Genomic DNA, 13,058 nt, shown 5'->3' with positions numbered 1-13,058 from the left:
CACCAGGGAAGCCCTTATTTTCTTATTGATGGACATGGATGATGTTTAAACATTTTTCCTACTATAATTACGCAACACAAATCCTTGTCTGTGCCATTTTGCACTGATGACAAGCATTTTTCTAAGGTAGGTACCTAGAAGTGAAATTTCTGGGTTGAAGGATGTGCATATTTTAAATTTTAATAGAAACTGCCAAACTTATCTCTAAAAATGTACCAATTTACACTCCCATCAACAGTATTTGAGGACCTGTTTCTGTACACCTGAGCCAATGCTTGCTATCATTACTATTTTAATATTTTATAGACTGATGAGTAAAAGTGATATCTCATTGTTCTTTTAACTTGTCTTTTAATTTGGTTACTAATGAGATTGAGCAACTTTGCATTTGCTGTGAAGTGATCTTTTTGAAGCTGAATTTTTAAATTATATTTTATTTTAATAAACGAGTGCGAGTACATAGTATAAAAAGGCAAATAGTGCTAAAAGGTTTATAATAAAAAGAAAATATCAGCCCTCTGGTTCCCTACTTTTTCTGTTGTTTCTCCCTCCAAAGACAATCAAATTTTGTGATTGTTTCTTTTGCTTTTTGCGTCCATATTTCTAAATAATATGCATGTATTGCTGTCTTTTGATTCTTCATTTTTACCTATTATTCAATTTTACTTCTGAGGTGAATTTTCTTGTCTAAATTTATTCTCTCATTCTTGCTTAGCAGCAGGCCCCTATATAATAGGGGATGGTGTTTCCAGCTAAAACACCATGCTTTGCTGCCTCTCTTATAGATAGGGTAGTTGATGATTTGCATGTGGCAATTATTTAAAAGGAAAAGCTCTTTAAAGGGAACTGACATATAGGTGGATTTTGACTTTCCTCCTTTCCTCCTTCTTCTTGTTGGAACACAGATGTAATGGCTGGTGCTTGGGCAATTATCTTGTGACCATGAAACAAGCTGGAAGATTGAATTGTCACACAAAAAATAACAGGGCAGAAAAGCACAAGAAATCTGGACTTTTGCTTTCCATAGAAATTCTCCATCCACTTAGCTTTGACTTCCTTAAACTCTGCTAATCACTTATTTTTTTCCATCTGCAGTTTGATTTTATGTATCATGCTCACATTTAAAGATGTTCCCCAGTTTCATGGAAAATGGAGGTTTTGGTCCTGTTACATTTTCTTCATGTAGTTTTGTGATTATTTTTTAGAGGCTGAAAGGCAAAATGCCTTTTCTGCACTACCTTAAAACTAGAATTTTGTTATATTTTTAATGTCTTCATGCATATTGTAAATTGGTTTCTACGAAGTTTATATCCTTTCACATTCCCAGCAGTTGTGTATTAACATGTCTATATATTTTTTAAAAATTATTTATTTTTGGCTGCATTGGGTCTTCATTGCTGAATGTGGGCTTTCTCTAGTTGCAGTGAGTGGGGGCTGCTCTTCGTACCGGTGTGCGGGCTTCTCACTGTGGTGGCTTACCTTGTTGCTTAGTTGCTCCATGGCATGTGGTATCTTCCTGGACCAAGGCTCAAAACCATGTCCCCTGTGGATTCTTAACCACTGTGCCGCCAGGGAAGCCCCAGCATGTCTGTCTTTTTTTTTTTTTTTTATTAGTGGTATGCGGCCCTCACTGTTGTGGCCTCTCCCGTTGCGGAGCACAGGCTCCGGACGCGCAGGCTCAGCGGCCATGGCTCACGGGCCCAGCCGCTCCGCGGCATGTGGGATCTTCCCGGACCGGGGCACGAACCCGTGTCCCCTGCATCGGCAGGCGGATTCTCAACCACTGCGCCACCAGGGAAGCCCTGTCTGTCTTAACTAGTGCTGTCAACATTAAATATCATCATTTTAAAAAACGTTTGCCAATTTCATAGGTTAAAATGGCATCTTTTAAAAAAATTATTTTATTATTAGTGATATTTAAGCTTTAAAAAAATCTCACTATTAATCTTATATTTCTTCTTTTGTGAATTTTATTTTAATCTCATTTGTTCATCTTTTTTTAACTTTCCATTTTTATCTTTAATATTTTCTTATTTTTTAAGAACTGTTATATATTTGCCGTTAGCCTTTTATTATTCAATTTTTTATAAATATTTCTATCCAATTTTTCACTTTTGTTTTCATTTTGTCTTATTATTTTTGGTGTATGCAAACTTAGATTCTTTTCTTCCTTGTAGTGTTTTAATTACAGTCTGTATTTTTTTCATCTCGCAATTTTCCAAAGTTCTTTCTCAATTTGGTTTTCTCAGCAAATGAGAAAAGCTAAGAAATCAGTAATATGCAGAATTTTATTATCGGCAGGAATTTAGTGATTTGGAGTGAATAAGTTTAACCAATTTCTGTGTTCAAAAGTTCAACAAATTCATGTAGCAAACATATTTTTATATAGTTACATTCATTAGTATTTCTTCTGTCTTTTCTTCTATTGCTTTTTTGTTTAAAAGATATTTTTCTCATTTCAGAGCGCTTTAAGATATTTATTTATGTTTTCTTCTAATAGTTTTTACCTTTAACTCTTTAATACATCTAGAATTCATTTTAATGTGTATACTAAGATTTCATTTGTTTTTCAAATAGTTTAATATTTTTGCTGCATCTTTTATTGACTAATGAAACCCTTTTGCATTGCCTTATTTCACCCCCTTTAACAGTTAGTAACTTTTCACTTCTTTGGGGGCTGTCAGTTTAGTTTCACTGGGCTGTTTCTTGGTTGTTTGGCCAATGTCATGGTTATTAAATGACCAGAGCTTTATAAGATATTTTAGTATTTGTGAGGGCAAGTGAATACTTTGTTTTTCCTCCCAAAATATAGCTATTTCATTTTTGTTTGTTTCTAGAACATCTTAAAATAACTTTGGCAAATATTCAAAATATCTGCATGAAATTTTGATTTAGATTGTATTCATCTTATTTCTTAGTTTTATGAAATGTTAACATACTGGAAAAATTCTGTCTTCCCATCCAGAAATATTATTTACTTAAATCTTTTATTTATTTCCAATTTTATCATTACCTGTACATAGAGTCCTTGCATAACTTTTTAGGTCTTTTTTGTAGGTAGTTGATATTTTTTGCTTACTACCATAAATATAATTTTACTTCAATTATATCTTTTAAATCATTATTGATGGCATATGGGAAATCTGATTTGTTTCACATTTTTCACAATTTTACCTTGCTTATTACCGTTTACGGAACTCTAATAAATTCTGAGAGCTTTTAGTTTGATTCTCTAGTGTTTACTGTAATATAATTAGATTTCAAATCTGGCTATCTTTTAGCTTGTTATAGTTTTATTAATTGCTCCTGAACTATATATCTTAATCTCTTTTATACTGTCATATCATCATGGAGGGTGGCGGCTATGGGACAGTCTTCAATGAAGCCCTCATCCAGAAGGAGAGGCTAGAATTAAGTCTTGGAGGAAGATTAAAATGCTGTCAGGACAAATGGGCTGAGCCCATTCCAGGCAGGGGAAACAGCATTGCAAAGACACAAATGCATGAAAAAGCCAGGTATGTTAAGCAGATGGTCAGTAGTTTTGTACGGCTGGATATAGGGTATATGAATCAGATTCACATTCCTAGTGCAGTCTGTGCTTCCTGACGTGCTTGTCCTTTTCATTCTGGTCCCATCTCCCATGATTTCTCAGCATATAATCCATGAGCTGGCCACAGCATGCTTCCTGCTATTCAGATGGTCTTTCCTGATCACATTCATATCACAGACTCCTACTCAACTTTGAATGCCCTGCTCAGTAGTTTTCTGGGTCCCTAGTGCTAAATAAAGCAATAATTAGTACTATGGTAACATACTTTTTATACATTTTAACATCTCTCTCTCCTATCCTGACCTGTGTGCAAAAACTGTCTTACTTACTTATCTATCTTTTAGTACCTAGCAAATGTTTAGCACAGGGCTTCCCTGGTGGAGGAGTGGTTGAGAGTCCGCCTGCCGATGCAGGGGACACAGGTTCATGCCCTGGTCCGGGAAGATCCCACATGCCGCGGAGCGGCTGGGCCCGTGAGCCATGGCCAGTGAGCCTGCGCGTCTGGAGCCTGTGCTGTTTAGCACATAAAAGGCAGAATTAAATAGACTTTGGGATTATTACAATTAGATTTTCCAGTTGCCTGTTCTATGCTCATGGTATTTCTTTCCTAGATTTAGTTATTCTGGTGGAAACCCAACATTTTATATTACTTTTTGTTACTATTCTCTAGTCTTCCTATCAGATTCATGTTGTTTATAGCATTCCCTATTGTTTATCAGACACCGGCTTGTGAAATGTTGATTCTAGCCTGTGAGGTGGAAGGAACCAGAAAAAGTTCTTATTATTTTTCTAAATATGAGAGACACAAGACTCATGTATAAGGAAAGCCAGAGAGGAAAAGTTAATGAAATGTCTGTCCCTAGCACAGAGGGTAGCTCATTACAGAGCACTGGTAAAACCAAAGGGCTCTGACTAGATTTTTTTTTTTAATTTTTGCTTTTAGAAAGGAGTTCAGCTTTGTTTAAGTAACCAAAGAGAAGGCCATACATGAAATAAAGAGGGGAAGTTATTTTATTGAGGATTTCTATAAGGACAGATATTTCTAATCAGCTACTAATGATATGTACTCTTGAAATCCTACAATAGCGTATCTGCAAATTTGGGGGAAAAATGAAACTGAAAGCTCTAGCTGAATCAAGGGCATATCTATATCATCTTTTTAAAGATGATAGTTGGCATTATAGGTGTCTCTAAACAAGATGACATAGATTGGGTCAAAATAGAGAAATTAAATCAAATGATTGTCATCTCCATCCAGTGCCAAGGAACAGTTGGGCTGGATATTGGATTGAGCCTGACATCTGGTTTGGACTTCATCCAGAAGGATCTGGCTTGACTCTGATGTTGGTTAATTCTTCCTCCTGAAAGGCAGGGCAGGACTGAGAGGACACTGGCGCAGTGGACCACTGTGGGAGATGGAGGAGTGAGGTGGTAACATGGGGTGATTGGATGTAGATGGAGCTGGAGACTGAGGGCAGAACCATGCCCACAGAGGAGTGCAGTCAGACCTAAGGCTCAGTCAGACAGTGAGGGGTGAGAAGTATGTTGTGGGAAGACACAGGGATCAGGGCTTCTCCTGGGGCCCCCAACGCCCTCTTGATGACCACAGGCTCTGGGGTGTGAGGTCAGGTTTTGAAGAGATAAATGCTGCTTGATCCCTGGGAAGATTGGTGGGCATGATCTTAATTCTTTACCAGACGCTTGATGAAGATATTAAATCATATCAGCCTTATGGACTCACTCCGAGGGGCATGATGCTATTTAAACTAGATGACAGGTACTTCGGTTTATTGTACTTCGGGTGTTTACCCAGCTGCTTTACGTTAATTAAGTGAACAAAATAAAAGAAGGCAAGAAGGGACTAATGTGGACTCAATTTCTTACCTATTTATACTCAGTTTTATCAAATATCTGTATTTCACTACTGAAAGCTGGGCTGGTTATTAGCTACGAATTTGAAAAGTAGGGATGGGTTGTGTGATGATCAGAGCAAAATTCTAAGCATTAACCTGAAAGAGAAGAGAGGCAAGGGCTATGAAAGGAAGACACATGTTCCTACAAGGCTCTCCCAAGATGTGGAGAAGAAGAAACAAGTAGTTTTAGACTTCAAAATCAGTCCTGATATCACTCTATGACCTCACATGTCATTTATTAATAACAATGAGAATTGAAAACGCTTTTTGGATGCTTATTATATTTCGTATGTGTAAACTGTTAGTCTTAACGAAATCCCTCAGAGTTAGTTAACTGTGATTTCATGCTACAGGGAAGGAGGTGCAGGGGAGCTAAGAACTGTGTCCAAGGTCACGTGGCTGGTAAAAGAGCTAGAATCAGGCTCTGTGCTAAAAGCATTTGATACATTCTTTTATTTAAGTATCTCCTAAGAGAGATAGTAGTGTCATCCTCCTTTTTTAAATTTGGAAATCAAGGTTCAGAGAGGCAATGGAAAGTGCCAGAACTCGCATGGTAAATAAGATGGTGGAGTCAGGTGTCAAAACCAGCACACGGAGAAGGACACACCATCACTTCTGCCATATTTGGGCCAAAATACATAACTTGAATCTAAGCCTGAGGAGACAATCAGACAGTCCAGACTGAGGGACACTCAGCAAAACAACTGGACAGGCTCTTGAAAAGTGTCAATGTCATGAGCAACTGGGGCTCGGACTCCATATTGAAAGAGCATGCAGAAACACGTCATCTAGATGCAATGCCACCTCTGGACTGAGCCTAGATTAAAAGTACCTTGTATATCAAGCACAGCATTGGGAAAATCAGGGAGATTTGAGTACCAGCAGTTTATGAGACAATAATATAGTATTAGCATTATATTTTCCCAAGTGCTGTATTGTGGTTTTATAAGAAAATATTCTTGTTCTTATGAGATACTTGCTGAAGTATTTAGGAGTTGAGTGTCATATGTCCACAATTACCTCTCAAATGGTTTAGCCAAAAAAGTCTGTGTACATGCATTATCTATATATGCATCTATCTATACATATACACACTCACTTATGTTTGTGGAAAGACAGGAAACAGATGTGGTAGAATTTTAATTGAATTGGTGAATTTAGGTAACAGGCATTTGAATGTTCATTGTACTACTCTTCCAACTTTCCTGTAGGTTTGGATTTTTCACAGTATATAAGTTGGGAGAAATATCTATATCTGACCCCCCCAGCTCTACTTCTTGACCTCTACTCTCAACTGTCTGCCAAAGTCAATACTGATCGTGTGAGCCCCCAGTAGAAAGATGGATCATTATCACCTCTAACGATCATGAATATCACTTAATATTTACTATGTATTCAATCAGCAAATGTGTTATTGATCATTTACTATCTATCAGGCATCTCTCTAGGGCCTGAAGATAAAATAATGATAAAACAAAGTCCCTGACTTTATGGAAATGGAGAAACCAGTGTAGCAGATGGGAAATAAATATTTCAGTGAATAAATGTTTAATATTATTTCAGCCAGAGATAAAGCAGAATGGAACTCAGAAAAGTGACGGAAAGAGATGTACGGCTATTTAGATAAGTGTGGTCAAGGAAGCCCTTTCTAAAAGAGCTGGTTTTGGGGCTGAAACTTGAAGGAAATGAGGGAGCAAGTCTGGGACAGGTGTGGAAGAGGTGTATTCCATGCAGGAGAGAAGCAAGCACAGAGACCCACAAGGAGTCTTTCTGGGAGCATCCCAAGTACTTTGCATCTCATTTAATCTCACTATCATCTTTCTGCATTTTTGCTCTATTTTGTTTATTTTTCAAAATGTATAATATGCTTTAGCAACATTCTCTTAGAGCATATAATGACATTTTCTCTTAAAGTGCAGTCTTTTGTTTTTCAGAAAATATAGGCAAAGAAAAAGATAGATTGTTGAAAGACATTCAGGTGCAAGGAAATGTCACATTTCTTTCCCATTTAACTAAAACTAATAGGTTCTTTCCTCTTAGAAGAGAAATAGTTCCAATCCCGTTTACCAGAGCTTCTCTAATCTGCTGGATCCTATTGAAGTCTAGAGACCCACGTGCTGTGGGCCACTTGGGGAAGTGGCTCTGCATTTATGTCACCTCCCATCTGCTGAACTGCCCTTTCTTTAGGTCCAGCCTCTCCACATTTTTTGGACTGTCGACTGAAAAAAAAAAAGCACAACCTAAAAGCTGAGAATGATGTTTTATTCAGTGGACAAAACTGAGGACTTAAGCCTAGGACACAGCATCTCAGATAGCTCTGAGGGACTGCTCCAAAGAGGCAGGGGGTGGGGGACCAGGACATACAGGAGTTTTTGCAACAAGGACCAGGTAGTCGGGGCATCAAAAGATTATTGTTAAGTAAAGAAACCAGACATCTCAAATTAATGAAATTAGTGCTTTTCTGTGTATGGGAAGATGCAAGAATCTGGGCTCATTGAAATCATTCCTTTGATATGCACCTCAGCCAGCGGGGGCTAGTATCCTGTGCTTTCCCATCCTGAGTCTCCTCAGGGTGCACTGTTGGGGGCAGCTGTAATGTGATGGCTTGATGGCTACAACATCTTTTCTTTGCTGATGTGGCAGGCAATATTTTTCATTCATAGTACTAATTTGGAAGAGCACTTTAAGTTGGTCAATCATATCTGATACAAACAAATATTCTCCCTAAACTGTCCCTGGTCATTCAGTTCTGTCTGTTGTGATAATTGCTGCATGCTCTGTTTTGATTTATCAACATATGTCCCCAAATCTACCACCTATTTGTTTTTTGACATTAGCCTCTGATGACCTCCTTTTAAGATCATAGAAGTAATCACCCATGCTTTTTTTTAAAGAATTTTTATAGTTCTATTACAATTAAATCTTAAATTTATTTATAATTAGTGTTGATACATGATAAGGGACACAGATTTAATTTTATTTTATGTCCAAAACCCTCGTAAAGTTTGTTGAGGATCAAAAAAGACAAATGCAGAGAAGTAGAATTTTTATAGTACAGCCTTCTTGATCATAAACGCTATCTTCACAACAAAATCTTGTATAAGGAGAATTTGTGGTAGTGTAATTTATGTTTAAAGACATAAGGCCTTTTCAAGGAAATAATGCTTGAGACCTATAATTGTGAGTGAACTATCAACAGGACACAAATAGTTTGCATTCCTTGAAAATAAAGCAATAAAGTCAAGAGCACTAAGTAAAGAGACAATCAGTGACAGTTTACACTATTAACAAGTAATAGAAGACAGTCAATCTTCCTTACTCTACTTTGTTGCCTAGAAACTTTTCAAGACTTCCATTCTTTGCAAATTTAATAAGGTGCTTATAGTTTTTAAAAACCGTTTAAAGGTATTATGCAGGGTAAGAGACAGTATTTTATGGGCCTGGTCCTACATCGAAATTTTCAAAGTAATTTCTCTTTTATTTAAAAATTGTTTTATTTATTCTCGCAGCTACTGCAATACACGTTCCGTGGAAATCTGTATAGACTACAAACGCTGGAAGATAAAGATGGCTTGCACTACCACCATCCAGAGACACTTAACGGTATTCATTTGTTTATGTCCTTCTAATCCTTTTTCCATGTACATTCAGTTTTGCAGAACCTTGATTATTCTTATTATGTTTTTTAACCAAGTGTCTGGTTGGGCCAGTGCTGTGGGAGAGAGGGGGTGCACGACTGTACGTTGTGTGATTGATTGATGAGAGTGTGTGACTCATGCGAATGGGATGAAAGAGAAGAAACTTAGAACTTTCACTTAAGACTATTCATGGCATATGGCTTGGCACGACATGATAGAAAGGAACTATGATGCTTTGTAGCCTGAATTCTTTTAGAATGTATGCTTTTTAATATACTGATAATCTTTTATTGTGTGCCTACCATATGCAGGGCCGTTTACACACATTAGTTCTAAGCTGCATAATAGCTTCAGAGTAGGCAGAATTATAGCTCTCTCCCCCGTACTCTTACAGGTAAGAAAAATGAGATTTAGAGGGGTTAATAATTGCCTATTTTGCTACTCTTAGAGGCGATATTCAAAATATTTAACAGCTTGACATTCAGTCAAAACCAGTACCCAACCAGTCAGCATGTATGGTGTCCATTCCACTGGCAAGATCCATACTGCCACCAGGCCCTATCAATCATCATTTTCTTGATTATGTTTTATATACTGTTTGGTAATCTTTTATTTACCCAACTCAATAATATACTGTGACATCTTTCCAAGTTATCGGATGTCATTTTACTGTATAAAATGCATTCAGTGCATTTTTATTTAATAACTCAGAAGGGCTTGTGACTTTTATATACTCAAACTGCAGTTCTCTCTAATGGGTAAAAAGTACACAGAATTAAAAATCCCATATACTAGAAGTTTACATAATGAGAAGTTGCAGTAGTGAGGGAGTATTGTAATGGAAATTAGTAGATACATGTTGGCAAGGCAGTCGGAATTTATTTTGAACATTATATGCACTTCTAGTTGCCCAGATTTAAAACGGTGACCAGATATGGAAACATACAGTTGAAGAACTCATTCTAACCATAAACAGTAGTGAACTCAGGATATATGTCATTTAAAATGAGGAGTTTGTGTATTCCTAGAGCCAGCATATTGCAGGACACATAGTAACACAATGTATATTGATTTGAATCGGATTCTAATGTGTAAATCAGTATTCAAAAAGGCAAGGTTGCTGCCCTGCCTCTAAATTGTCTGATCTCTTTCTGGAGCTCAACCTCCTCATTTCTTCTATAAGGGGGCTGGTGGTAGATCAGGGTTTGCCTGAATAGAAGTTATAGGTCAATGCTTGTGTTTGTGCTTTCGAATCTTTCTAGCCCAGAACTCTAGAAAGTGATTACCAATCAATAGAGTTGGCTCAAGTTCAAGTCAGTTTCCCAATTCTAGACTAAATCAACTCAATGGGCCCTTCCATCAATTTCTTTTCTTTTTATGGTCTATTGTTTGGAATTGTCAATCCCCATTTTTTGTACCAATATTTTGTTTATTTGTCAATTTTTTAACTTTTGGGGGGAAGGATGACTCCTTCGGGGTCTCAGAATGGTTTCTGAGTTCCAGAGCCAGAGTATTCCTGGAAAGACCTTGCTTTCCACTTGATGATGATCTAGTTCTTGGCGTTTATGTATGTTACCTTAGGATAGTGAATCTTAAACCCCGACCACAAGTGTTGGGATGCCAGGAGCCAGGCTGGGGAGCCTCCCAGCTAATGTGAAATAATCCCATGTGCTTTCTAAGTAGAAAAAAAAATGAATTGACTGGATAGAATTCTTCTAATATTTTAAGTACCCACATTTTGTCTTAAATCTATGGCACCTTCTACTGTTTGTTTAAGATAGTATCTGGTATAAGGGGGTTATATAATTTAATTTACTTTAAAAATACCTATTTGGTTATTACAAGTTTAATACATTAACGTTCCCCAAAACACATTGTAAAAATGTTCCCCAAAACACATTCAAGGTGCTTTGCAGTTGAATGTGTTTGAGAATCATTTCCCTGGATTGTATGCATTTGGAAGGCAAAGACCATGGTTGGGTGAGGTTTGAACCAGAATGAGCATCGTAATTCTTCTAGTTGCTCTCTGCTTGAGAGGGGGCCAACCTCCAATCTAGAGGTTTTGTATTGGGGCTGGAATGGGAGGATGTCTCAGAAACTGGGGTGACTGATCCAACTCAGTAACTACGGTTTTCCTGGTCATAGAAGTTATAATAGATCCCAAGTGGAGATTATTGGCAGCCCTAGCCAGGTAACATGTATCTATAGAAGGGACAGTCACCTCCAGGTTCAACCCTGCCCAAACTCTGAGACACTGGGGGATGATCTCTCCCATATCCCATCACCTTAGTGAGGGATGTGGCCAATAGCCTATGACACTGATGTTCATGGTCTAGGAGTTTAGGCTCTTAAAACCTGGCAGAAGTACAGATTCAAGAGGACTCTAACTTCTGTCATCTGTGGTCCCTTACTCCAAGTAACTATGATGGTTTTTTCCCCAAGCCCTGGATGCCAACTGGGAAAATTTGTTACAAAACTGAAGAACATGGCTTTCTCTTCTGATTGTCCAAAGATTTTGTTTGTTCATTTTGAAAACTTATTGAAATACGGATTTTTTTTCTTCCTTATAAGATAGAACTTACTGAGATTGCCCGTAGGTCCTGGCTTGTCCCCAGGGTACCATGACCAGCTTGGATGTCTTTAGTATCCAGGGGAGGAAAGGCTGCTTCTCTTCCCCAGTCTTTATTCTCCAGCATCTACCTGGAGATTGGTCAGTGTCATCCTGTGAAGACAAAGATTTTGTGCATTGGGAAAGGAAAGTCAATTCAGGAAGGCAACTAAAGCACATCAGTCAAGTGAGCTATTTGGACGAGTGTAGACAGCCCTCTATTTTGATTCGTTGGTGAGCCCCAGCAGATATTGAACTAGTCCGCCATTGGCACCACCACTTAAAGCTCAGTCTGCCATCTCTCCAGTTGTAGTCTTATTCTTTCTTTTTTTTTCTTTTTGGCCATGCAGCGCTGCATGTGGGATCTTAGTTACCTGATCAGGGATTGAACCCACTCCTGCTGCAGTGCAGGCATGGAGTCTTAACCACTGGACCACCAGGGATGTCCCCAACTGTAGTCTTCAGATTCACAAATGGCCAGGGACCCCCTTTCAACTGTCCAACTTGCAACTCAAGTAGAGGTCATTTTGAAAGGAGATATTTGGACTCTGAAGGTCACTGTTCACCTGCTTTTTCCCTGCTGAAGACCCTCTTCAAGCTTCCTCCTAGTAAATGTTGGCACAAATAGATCCTCGAATGGTAGGGACTCTTTTCAGCTGAAAGAGCGCAGGAAAGACTATTTCATCTGGTTATGGCCACATGCATTTTCCTTTGTCTGAAATATGGAGCATGGTAGACTCTTTCTCCTCAAAGAAGGGTGCTCTGTTTCTGTTGTTTATGCAGGGCATAGACTTTCTGCATGAAAACATTCCCATGTGCCCTTGTTCCACTCACTTAAGGGTTCAAGGGAAACCTGATCATTCCTTCCTGGGTACCTTTCACCTTTGCTAGAGATGAGCGCAACAATAACTAATATTTATGAAGAATTTCATGTGTGCCAGGCACTGTTCACAACTGTTAACATGCCTTATTTTCTGTACTCCTCACAACAGGAGTTGTGAACTCCTTCCCTGTGTTTGAGAAGCTATGTCTCTACTGAGAGAAAGAACCTTGGAACTTCCGGTTTCCCTGATGATTTCCAAGTGCTGTTGTTGTCAGGATCATGCTGATTTCACTCACATTCCTTAGATCTGATTCCCCTTTTTCCTCCTCATCTTGCATAGTTCTTCAGCTATGCAGGACTCCTGATAGAGTCCACCACAGATTTCAGGCTGTCCTTTTGTCTGAGTGGGAGAGGGCATGGGCTAGAGAAATAGGATGAGGAGGGTATCAGCTGCTCTCCATGCTCGATACACTCAAAGCACACAGACACTGACACCCAGATGTGTTTATACACGTGCCTGAGGGCC

The 13,058-nt window shown here is 38.4% G+C and overlaps 1 long non-coding RNA gene across 1 annotated transcript in view; it reads left to right on the top strand.

The window, feature by feature from the left end:
* The window catches only part of LOC136793935 (uncharacterized), a 55,057-nt gene extending 46,065 nt beyond the window's left edge, over positions 1 to 8,992 (top strand). The window contains exon 3 of the long non-coding RNA XR_010840032.1: positions 8,973 to 8,992. This is a non-coding gene — a long non-coding RNA (uncharacterized lncRNA). The remainder of the gene's footprint in view (positions 1 to 8,972) is intronic.
* The last annotated feature ends 4,066 nt before the right edge of the window (positions 8,993 to 13,058 follow it).

Source organism: Kogia breviceps, chromosome 3 (assembly GCF_026419965.1).
Source record: "Kogia breviceps isolate mKogBre1 chromosome 3, mKogBre1 haplotype 1, whole genome shotgun sequence".
Classification (NCBI taxonomy): Eukaryota; Metazoa; Chordata; class Mammalia; order Artiodactyla; family Physeteridae; genus Kogia; species Kogia breviceps.
This window is presented reverse-complemented; position numbering and strand designations above follow the sequence as displayed.